At 38.5% G+C, this 12,096-nt stretch overlaps 1 protein-coding gene across 4 annotated transcripts in view; it reads right to left on the reverse strand.

Moving 5' to 3' along the window:
* The window catches only part of RAG2 (recombination activating 2), a 486,146-nt gene that overhangs the window by 109,288 nt on the left and 364,762 nt on the right, over window positions 1–12,096 (reverse strand). For all 4 annotated transcript variants that reach the window (XR_011097263.1, XR_011097264.1, XM_068684686.1 and 1 more), the window contains one exon: window positions 6,819–6,943. The gene's annotated coding sequence lies outside the window, so the exon portion shown is untranslated. The remainder of the gene's footprint in view (window positions 1–6,818; window positions 6,944–12,096) is intronic.

A 12,096-nucleotide genomic window follows, 5' to 3' on the forward strand; every position in this document is an offset into this window, starting at 1 on the left:
TCAAGGTCAAAGGTCGATGATTTTCATTTAATAATATAGTTCTCAATTCTTGAGACTTTCCAAGTCATACTAAGGTTATCAGAAACAACATGTGATATTTCATAGACTATTTGTTTTCAGGTACTGGCTTAGTTGCTCAGTTCTGGGCTGGTTGGCAAATGAAGTCTTAGAAGATGGCATACATAAATCATGGATCTGATTTTTTTCTAGCTGTGCCAGCACTCAAGTATTATTGTCTGATATGTACATTGCACACCAGTTTTGAGAAATAGTAACTGCAGACAGGTAAAGATAAGCAGAGAATATATTTCTCGTTTTTTTTTTTTTTTTTTTTTCTTGATGTTTTCCAGTCCTTCTGAAGGTTATAAGCCAAAACACATTTCCTCTAGGCAAAAATAATACCTGACTGCTTTCACCTCTGCAGCTTAAATTATTTGATGGGGTTACTATTAGACTGCAAACCCACAGTTTTCATTCTGTACTCCTGATTGTTACAGCCTTGCTCTAGTCGATGCCTGGAGAAAAGCTACTAAGTGAATTGATGCTAGTCTTCCTCCTGGTGAGACACAAATCAGGCCTATGTCACACTTTAAATCCTAGTCATTAGACAATCATTTTCACATTTTTATTTCCTAGTGAAAATAAGTAGTTCTCTCTCCATTAAACAGGGCTGGACTTTAATCTGTAAAATCCTGCAGATGGGTCCAATCTGGGTAGGAGAATGTCCTAGCATTATGCTGATAATGCAACTTAGATACCTGCTGTTCCTAGACTACAACATACTCAAATTACTGGTGGAATACAGCACAAGTTTCCTGGGCAGGACTGAAGCTATTTTTCCCCAGTAGAGAGGCACCAATTACATTATACTAACAGCACTCATTAGCAGGCTTCAGGCCACTGCAGTTAGTGCAACAAATTTCTTACATCTTTCTTTACCATGCCACTGCAGAACAAGTTAGCTTTAAAAGTGGGATTTCACACACACACACAGGAAAATAAGTTTATGAAAGTCTCTTTAAATTGGGAAAAATAGAATTGACAGGACACCAAAGATGTAGGGCTGAATTAGGTCCAGGAGAAAAATGAGAGTAAAATGAAGAGGAATGAGATTTGTCATATAGTAGAGGAGAAATATGATTCATTTGAGAAAATGTATTTACAAGGAAGTAAGGAACAGAAAATAGACCTTGTAGGTAGCACTTTCTCAATTAGGCTTAGAGCCCAGCAACACATCCCCGCCTCTTGCTTCCTGGCAAAGGAGGAAAGCAAATGCTGAGTTTGCAGGAATTTCCTCCTCCTATACCACAAACCAGATAGTCTATTGAAACAAAATACCCCAAATTTACTGGCTACCTCCTCAGCTAGAACTTGCTACTTTCTCCCCTCATTCTGTAACCATCTCACAGCTTTCACCTGTAGGTCCTCAGCTCTAGAGGCCTTAAAGAATGGGATCATCCTGTTCCCAGAACCCCTGCTCCACTCTGCCCCTCAAACTTTGAAGACAGCCCTACTTGCCTTTTTTTTTTTTTTTTAAAAACTTACAGATTATTGATGTGAGCTAATAGCAGCACCCTTTAACAAATCAGATCCATCTTACAGCAATGTAAGATGCAATATTACAGCCAAAGCTCTCCACAAAGATCTTTTCTCTCTTTCTTCCCCCTCCTCCCCCCCCCAAATATCCTTTAATTTCCATCTTTTATCTCCCTACTTCTCAGACCTCATGTTTCCAGACTGCCTGAGATTTATGAGGCTGACATTGTCTGGGACTCCAGCGTTTGCCAGTGCAGCCATGGACTCAGTGATGTATTCCAACAAAAATCCAGCATCTCCTTGGCTCAGCTTTCCAGTTCAGCTGCTCCTGTTCCCTTCCCCCTCGCTACCCCTGCCTTGTTGGCACACCAAGTCGTAAAAGAGCACTTCCAAGGAGCAATAACTAATGTAATTCCAAGGCTCGTTTTTTGGTATTAATATCAAAACCTGACAGATGACTGTCAGCAAGACCGTCAATAACTGTTAGCAATGTAGCACAGCTGTTCTTTCTATTAATTCACTGATTTAACAATGCTTACTTGAATCATAAGAGAAACGTCACTGTAACTACACAATACCAAGAGTAAATAGACCACAGCACCATTTATATATGTTCGTGGTTCTCTGAAGAATTACCACTTATCAAATGGCTTATTTGGACAGCTTTACAAGGCACCAGCGATGTTCTCTCTCAAAGTTCATGTTCAGATTTGTGACTGCATCTATGAATAGCTTAGTCAGGTTCAGTTTAGCTCAGTAAAGTTTCTGCATGCATTGTTTGCAAAATGAGAAGTAAAACCTAGCCTTGTAATTCCACATACTTCAGACTCTGAAAGTGTTTTCATTTCCAAGATCTCCTTGGAAGCAAACTTTAGCCCTCTACTTAGGGAGGATAGAAAGGGAAAATGGCTTGCCCAGATTTGGGGTGAAAATTAAAACACAGCAGAAATATCATCGTATTCAGATGAGTAGACAGGGGTGGTTCACTGCCCCTGTCTCCAGCTGGCTCCAATTATTGTTTAGGAGGGGCTTTTGCTAGATAAAATCATAGAAAATTAGGTTTTATCTGTTTTGTTACTCTGACGACATTCGGTATTTCAAAGTTCTTCCACGTAAATACAAAATAAAATTTACAACGTAAATGTAAAATTGTGTTTCTTTTTCAAAGTACATGGACATGTAATACAATGGAATTAATTTACCCCTGTTAAATTGGAGCTGCTTTAAAATCAAGTTCTGCCTGCATTACATGTGTATAGCTACTTACTGTAAAATATTTTTGCACTTGTTTTGTATCATCCAAGGTTTGAGATGTATCATGTGGAACCTATGCTCCATCACTGCCACGTGCAAACTTCAGCATCAGCGATGTGCAGACAATTACATATACTGGTAGAAAGATATTCTCTCAGCTCTTGGCTTTAAAAATCCCTGGCATTTTCTACCTCCTTTCTGCCTGGTATCCCCACAGTACAAAAAGCAGACATAAAATCATGCTAGTACAAAAAGGGTTGAAAAATTTATTTTCGTGGAATGAAAGGAGGGAAGGGGAAAGCAAGATGCAGTGGATGAGCCATATGGCTTATGTATGAGGAAGGCTCTGAGAATGACAGCAGTTAACTGCATTCACAGGACAGTTACTATTTTTTTTTGCTGTGAAGAGGCAGCTCTGCAAGTGACAATGGATGTGAACAGAAAGCTCATGGATTTCATGCCCACCCACCCTTGCCCACCAACTGATAGCAGCAGCTTCCTCTCTGGGTCATGTGCAAGGATACAAATCAAATGAAGGGATCATCCTGGGCTTTCCCAGGATGAAAGATTTCTATCATCTAGGATTTAGCTGGTAGGCTGTAAAGTGCTTTCAGATCCTTTAGATCTGTATACATGAAGGTGGATATCAGTAAAGTTGAACTGTGCAAACACCACCAAGAGCACAGATAACTCAAAGCTGATGAATTTAGCAGGAACCTTTTATACTACAGTCTATGAATTAGAGACAGGAGGAAAAGATTTTAGCAAAAAAGTTAAGGCAACAGGAACAGGTGGGGATAAGGAACTTGTATTTTTCACTTAGTACTTGACACCTTGGAAGCTCAAATAGATGCATTTCATCTAACATGGAATGCCAGTATGTACCAAACAGAGAAAGATACGAGGCATTATCCAATGCAAACATAAAGCTTTACAGAGGGCAGTAAGCACACAATGACAATTTTTTCTTGTTCAACTAAAAGTATCTGTATCTGATTAACAACCTAATTTATCCTTTGGTAACACAAAAGGATCATTTTTTCCCCTGGGTTATCATTTTGGTTCCGATGCCTCTTCTGTAACTACATAGATTATAACTGTAACCACTTGATATTAGAGATGTTTATTTGTAACTGGAAGCAGGAGGATTTTTCAACAATACCATGGGCAGCACCAGCATAATCTCCATTCCCTGCCTTCACCCAAGCGTGCTTGTTCTCTGATAGCTCTTTTCATTCAGTTCAGAGATGCAATCCATGAGTGATTTTCAGGAATAAGGCAGGTAAGCACTGATTGTACAGTAGAAAAACCTAAACAAAGTCAATCCAGTTCTTGCCTTCGTTACTGTCAGGAATATCACATACTGCTAGCACACTGTTGGACACAACTATTAGGCAACCACTAGATCACCAAAATCACCTTCCATCCTGCTGCGCAGTTAAGATTAACTTTTGGTTCTGATTTATTTAGGCTAGATTAAGAACAGACTGACAACAGGTTCAGACTCCACTACTCCTATATCCATGAACAAACTTTTATAGGGAAATTAAGTCCTTCAGTAGTCCTTTCAGTCCTGACTAGACTTCAGGCAGACCACAAGCTACATTGAGATAAAGTCTCAGAGTTGAAGAGCAAAACACAAAGAGCAAAACCCTGCTGAGAATCAGACAGAATGCAAACCCCCAACTTCTACATCCAGCAGTTTTGGTGCCTGGCACCCTTTGCCTGCTGCCCAGCACTCGGCACACTGCACTCTCACCAAGTCTGGCAGAGCTGATTCAGCCTCAGCACCAAAAGCATCCTTTCAACTGCAGCACGGGGTTTTTTGCATGCTAATCTAACTCAGCTCCTCCAGACAGATCTGGAACTGCTTGTGAAAAAAGGAGGCTTTGTGTAGTATTACAGATACTGTCAACTGTTAGGCCAATGCCAAGTGCCAGACTATCTGCTCCTCACAGCTGCAGCATGTTCCCTCTTCCAAGTGGCACCCAGAGGTGCTGCAGCAATGGCAGGAGCACAGCACTGTTTTGCTCACTCCAATCATCAGCAACACAGCTGTGTGATTTACCTGACACATTCGCACTCTGTATGACTGCAGCTTTCACACTAATCTGTAAAGATGTAATTAGAGAACATTCATGGAAAAGCAGGTCATTTTTATTTAGCCAGAACTGAGGTACCCCACCATTTTTCCTTAACATACCCTATTTTCTTTTAGGCAATATGTCCAGATTTACAGTAAACTCCTTAAGTCTATGGCAGTCAAAACCTTGTCTTTTCTGCCAATTGTAACAATTGGCTGTAAAAGCTTGCCTATTAAATCCTAAGAGAGGGGAAACAAGGAAATAGAACCATTAATCAGTTCTCAAACTTTATTAGATGGAAGTAGTTCACAGCTGCCACTGACTTGAATTAGATGGTGATCTGAAAGACCTAGAATTAAAAGTGTCGTCTCAACACAAACTTTGTAAGTCATGCACCCATAAGAGTAGTGATGGATTTGTTTTCTGATATACAAACTGTTGGATAATTAGTACAGTTTTGGTAACTAGCATAGTTGAGAGAAAAACATGATTTATTGATGGTTTTCATATATGTAGATGTCTTGCTCAATTGACATATTTCAACTGTATTTGTTTCATATAGAAATAATGCAATGCCCACTGTAGTTTTCCACTCTTGAAACATCTGCCCTCCTGAGTGTTAAAATAAAAAATCCAGCCTAGCTTTGCATAACAGCACAAACCCTTTGTACAGTAAATTACTACGTGTCCTTTTATATACAATGTGCTCAAAAACAAGGAATTTGCATGTTGAATTTGAATAACAGGCCAAAATGAGATAGTTTCTCTTTGCTGACGGAAAAGCATTAGCCCCAAACACATATAACTATTCTTCAGTACAGAAATGTATTCTTTAAAGTAAGGGTAATTGCAAAACCACTCACCAGAAAGGAAAATAGGTTCCAAAAAAATCACATCTGATTGATGTACTTGACAAGTGGGTAATAAAATTAAGTTATGCTCAGAACAATTTAGAATAATTGATTTGGTTTATGACTTTGACCAAAGTATGCAAAAAAGCAACATTCTTTCATAGTGTCACTATAATTGTTCATACTCTTGAGAGAATATGAAAGAGGAAAAACGGCTATTAGAGTTTTGTTATGAAAATGGCTAATTAGAGAATCTGAATAGGATATTTGAAATACCACATCTACAATGCCCATGGACTGTGCAATGCATATAAACACATACACTGCCCATGACTCAGACCTAATTGTGCAGTTTTACCCAGGCCTCTGACTTTACTTCCACCATCTATTGTGGCAACAAATTACATCACTGAAATCCTGTTTCCTCTCCTATGCCTCTCCAAAGGTCCTGAGACAGAATGATATGCTTGATGTGACAACTTTTAGGCTCTGTGCCTGAGGGAGATTATAATTAGCAAAAAGTACTTTGTAGTTCACTTGTAAACTAAAGAAAACAGTTAGGTGACTGGTAAAGCTAGACAGGACTGCCCTTTGTGCTGGTATCCACAGCTTAGAATTTCATGCTCTTCACTGTGCATGAACAGTACCTCCCTGCCATGGCACTGAAGCCACTTCAAACCCTCTCAAGGGGCACAGGGTGGGATAGGGAGCTGTCCAGGGAATGCCTGCACATAGTTTCTCATGTACAAAAATACAGAAGTCTGTAGGCATCGAACTGGCCTGAAGAGGGACATAATCGACCTCTTCACAGCAAAGCTTGGTGACAGCAAGCAGCAGGGTTTGAAGGTATTGTCAGACTCAAGAGAACATTTTGTTTCTTGCAGTAAAAATGCAACATAAAATCAGAAAGAGTGTGAATATCTTAGTTCAGTCAACTAATTTAAAATGTGATTTTGGGGCCAGAAGCAATTCATTAGCTGCAGCCTAAAGCTTTCCCAGTAAATCTCAGGAACAATTGAATGATTTCATATTATAAAAAACTTGTTATAACAAATTGACATTTTAAGTGCCAGGAGAATTTAAAGAACACTACCTTGCAGCAAAATCTTGTAAGGAGATGCAGACACTTCCTATTACTCGCTGTTTTGACCACTTCTGCATGCATTCAGTTGCTTGGCACCATTTGTGTACTCTCACATCCTCAGCGGAAACATTTTCCTAATTAGAAGAAATAAGAGAAATACAAAGAAATGCTTTTAGGATGTGTTAAAGGTGACAAAATGCTTAAGAATGACACAATCCCTTTAAGTCTTAATAGTAGAATTCATTCCACAAGACAAAAGAGCAGAGTTTTTTTTTCTTTCTTTTTTTTTGGGGTGTGTGGGGGGGGAAGTCTTCTGCCTTTTTGTCAAATGGTAACTTGCACAGAAAGAATGCAATGAACTATTTTGTGTAGAAGATGGAAAGTTGTGTCTGTCAACAGGATTTATAATGTATTCTGTATAACCATTTACTTAGAAGCATATCTTGTGAAATATCATACTACTCCAGGAGAGTGCCTTGTTTTGTTTCGTTTAATTGAAAAATCAATTAATAGCTATTTTTGATACATCATCTTTCACCAGGCATGTGCCAGGTGTTCATTAAAGAACAGCTCTATATATTTATTATCCTTGACAGGTTAAAAATTACTTCCTGTGAAGAAACCTTAAATCGGGACTTATAAACACATTTAACATAAGGCAATTATTCCTTTAGAAAACTCAGTTAATCTGCATACAGAACTGAAGAATTCTGGAGGAGATTGGAGAGATCTTGGTGTAGACCCACAAATAACTGCTTACTTTTTACTTAGGCGTAACTGCTAGCAACTTTGCTGGAATTATCATCTAAGAAAAGATTGGAAAGGATTGAGTTATGGGTCAAGAAGAAAGAGTTAAGAGCTTCAAGCAGGTCACCACAGTCCCTCATTCCAAGTCTTAGTACATTTGAATCCAAAGCATCTCTTCCTTATCAGGTGCAGATACCATAAGATTCTTTGCAAGAAAAGAAATACCTCAGATAAAATGTTTTGGCTCTTTACTGCTTTGGGCTTAGTCATGTTTTCAAACAGATCCTCACAAGGATTTATATTATCACACCAGCCTGCATCTCTAATCTCTTAAATCCAAAATGCAGACACTTAAAATCCTGGGTCAGCATCTCTGGAGCGTGTAGCAAAAGGAATTCAGGACCTGTCCCAGCACCTGCTCTCAGCTGTATTGAATGCAGAAGAAAGCAAGGGCGAACAGCAGCTCTGTTCCTGGCTTTTTCTCAACTGTGCTGTCAGCTGCTCAAGGGCAGGCAATTTTAAGGCATTCTCTCTTTATGCTGGATGCTTTTGATGCCCCCATGCTGAGGTTGAGCATCCTGTTCTCCAGTGGCCAAATTTCTCTAGGAGTTGAGAAAGCACCTTGCTTTCCTCACTGGATTCTCTAGAGGCAGCAGAATGTCAGAAAGCCAGACAACTTCCACCTATTTTTTTTTTTTAATGAAAACTATAAGGATTCCAAATTCTGTCACCCATGCATATAAAAAAGTCCTTCATATGCAGAATTAGGAAATAAAGGGACCCCTCTTCAGCATGTACAGTATGTTTGGACTTGCTCTGTGGGAAGGGGGGAATACCTGGGTAGTCAGAGGCCTGGACTACGTTGCTGTCTGTTAATAAAAGCATAGTCATGGAGCAGAGTCTTTTCTGAATGTTGTTAATGCTTTGATCTAGAAGTGCAGGAGCTTAATTTTACATGTGTACATAGCTGGTTCAATTGATGGCCACAAAGAAAATCGTATCTCTAAATGTGCTGATGTGCTTTTCTGGCTTGCAGTGTGAATCCCTGATTGAACAGCCGTGGCAGAGCATTTTATCAGATGAAGGAAAAGATTCTTGCAGAATTTAGTTGTATATAGAGCCAAGTGACATTCAGAAGAAAAAGCTTGCCACAAATAATTCACGTTGCCAACACTAGGCACTACGCAGTCTGATTTTAACATCTATTCACACTAAGCAGATTAATGATTTTACTAGCTCACTCTGTTCTTTCTAAAAAGCACTAAAAAACATTCTACATGCCATGCTAATCTTTCACCTTAATTAAACCATTAGAACAGTAAATGTTCACTCTGAGCTTTTCTTAAAGAGAACTGTTGAAAGAACTTGCACTATGTTTCCTCTGGGATTTACACCATTGTAAAGTGCCTTATTTTGTGTAGTAGTTTCCCATTGCACAGTTTCTACTTGTTTGATCTGAGGGAGAAATGCATTCAGGTACCTGGACAACATCTCTTATCTTGTATCAAAAGGACTCATTCTGTTCATACCAAAAAGAAAATCTTTCACTGACTTAAATTGGAGCAAGAACTGCTAAAGAGTAACAGAAGAATTTAGAAGCTTGCTCCCAATTACCCAGTTGTTATATTCTTGATTTGTTATATTAAATGGCACCATGAAACCACTAGACTTTGTCTGGGTGGGTGGAAACAACCTTCAGCAAATGGTTAATGTTTGATTTTGTTCAACTAAAATGGGTTGAATTTTGGTGCACAATGTCAACTTGATTAAGGACTGTATACAGTTATGCAGAAATAAGTGGATAACAGTGCATTTCTTGTGAAAATTGAGGGTATAAGAAACAGCAGGAGCACAGCAAGAAGATTAGAAAAAGAACTGAAGAGAACTGTTTAACAGCTAATTAGAGTCATCAACTGAGTACTACTGGTTTGCATAACTGGAGACATTATGCCACTGAACAGGGGTGTGCATTGAATATCTCATTAACTTCTGGGAATTCCTGCACTGAAAAGTTGTTGACAAATGTTTCATGAGGGACAACAAAAATTACCAGAGGTGAGGGATCAATTTAACAGGGTGGTTAGACACACATATGAAAAATTCCCATAAACAGCTTGTCTAAACATTAGCTAGAATAGAGATGTTAGACTTGCATTTAGGAATAAAGCAGCTCAATTACCTAAGTTTGAATCTAAAGGTGAAATCGAAGTTTCCTTCTAGCCTCATGCATGTTCTCCCAATTTCCAATTTAATTTGCATCATCCTAGGTGTTTAGCAGTTTTTACCCTTAGCAATATCAGAAGAGTCTTTTAACTGCAGAGCCACAAATGGGCATTACCCATACCTGTCTGAGCTGGACAAATCAAAGTAATGATTTCTTTAATTATTTCATCTTTGAAGTAGACCAATGTTTTTGAGGTAAAACATCTAGACTCAAAATTTTCTGCAGATGTAGAATCTAGAAGTCATGGAACATTCTTCAAGAGGTTATTACCAGTGCAAAGGTAATCATAAACATCCGAGTTTCTCTTTCTGATGTCCAATCAGAACTTTCAGGAATCTACCAGAAATCCGGTATTTGTCTACCACCCCTCCTCTTAAGAGCACATATAGTATGGCTTCACTGGGATTGTTTTAGGGGAAAAAACAGAATAGCAAAACAATGTAAAAGCTACCATTCACTTGTACAACATGGGCATTTAGGTTTAACATTATTTGATGGATGCTGGGCAGAGTTAGTTCTGGGAATCCCTTTCCAGTCCATTGTTCACTGTAACCTCTCCATCAGTCAGACTGGGAATAATGGGCCTCAGTTCAGAGCAGCTTAGAGCCCTGCTGTGTGCATTTTCAGTTATTCATCTGGATCTTAGCAGTAAATAGGGGTAAACTGGGTAAGGCTTGTATTGTAATCTCTGGTGCTGCCAGTCTAACATTTTTCATCAACAATAAAATTAACTTGGAAAAAATCAACAGTAGTGTCACTTTAAATATAAAAAGTTATAACATGCTACTCTTTGGTATTAAATTCTAACAGTGTAGCAGATTACAATAATAAAATCACAAAGAAAAAATACACTTTCCACTTTTCAGGCACAAAAAGCATTGATCAAACACAATATGCACAGCAGAATAGAGAGCAGGGTTCTTTTAAAAATAAAGATTAGCTAAAAACATTTAAAAGGCTTTACACAAAAAAGCCCCTACAGGGTGGGCTCTCTGAATAAAGATTCAAAACATTACCACAAAAGAATATGATTCATTATTATGGCTTTTATCAAGATGACTTCTCACACAGCTCTCCAAATGAATTCAACCTGGGAGCTAATCCTCCCACTGACAAGTCAGTTCATGGTATTTGGACCTTACAATCTCAAGTCCGAATGACAAACGGGATCAAGACAACATGGTTAAATCCAAGCCCTGCTCTGCTCCCTAAACAACTCTGTTGATGTCACTGTGTAGGGTTGAAGGCAAACACTTCAATATCTTTCCAAATCTTTTAAAAATTATCCTCAGATTTCCTGGAGGGTTAGGTCTGAACACAGAATCCAGGCTAAGTATTGAATTCACAAAGAGTTGAGATTTCTGAATAATTGATTTATGATAATTATATAATTTTGTATTATATTGTAATTAAACCTACATCTATGAAATACTGAATTATGCTAGTATTTATTCCTGAAGGCTGTCAGTATTAATACCTGAAAGACTCAAAATTAGTTCTTAGATTAGGAACCACAGGCAATTCATCAAAAATATTTCTTTAGGCTTGTGGCATCATCTGAACATTGAATGAAGCTAGTTCCACCAAGCTAACCACATCTCAGGGAAAGCAACCCCACTGCAAAATGCAGACATATGAAGAAAACACCTTATAGTCTAACCTTTGGTAGTAATCCAGCTCTAAGGCATCAGGCATGAAACCTGTGCCAACAAGAGTCCTGCTTTTTCTTCTAGAATGAAGTTGTAAAATATTAAGGCAAAAAGACTCCTTTTTCTTTTGACATAAAATTCTGTCTTTGCAGTTTTCTGATCCGTTATTGCTGTTGCATTTCTGCGTCCATTTCTTTCTAAAGAAAATGCAATTTGTGGGCTTTCACGAACAGAAGATAGTAGCAGGGACACCACTCCCATTCAAAATTTTACTTCTGGCTAGCATTAACAGTGTGTGGAAACATCACCATTGAACCCAAGCTGTAAGCACAAAGAAAAGAGTTTTCTGCACACCCTAGGATAGAGATGTAGCTGAGCTTTTGCAATTGCCATGTCTGCAAATCACAGCGCAGCAAGTCTGTCGAGGAGAAATCATTCAAGAAATGTTGTGTAGAAAAGTGAAGACAAAATATTTTTCTTGTATCCTATACAATTCTGAGCTCTGTGTGAATCTGTAAGAGAGGAAACGTTTCTCTTGCAGTTTTATGAACCTTCCCCAACCAAGGAATGATGTAATGTGCAGCCTAATTGCAATAATTCACAAAAAACAATTACAAACTAATTTTGAAACAATTTTATCTAACCTTGAACAGATAGTATATATGAA

The sequence above is a fragment of the Anas acuta genome, chromosome 5 (assembly GCF_963932015.1).
Source record: "Anas acuta chromosome 5, bAnaAcu1.1, whole genome shotgun sequence".
NCBI lineage: Eukaryota > Metazoa > Chordata > Aves > Anseriformes > Anatidae > Anas > Anas acuta.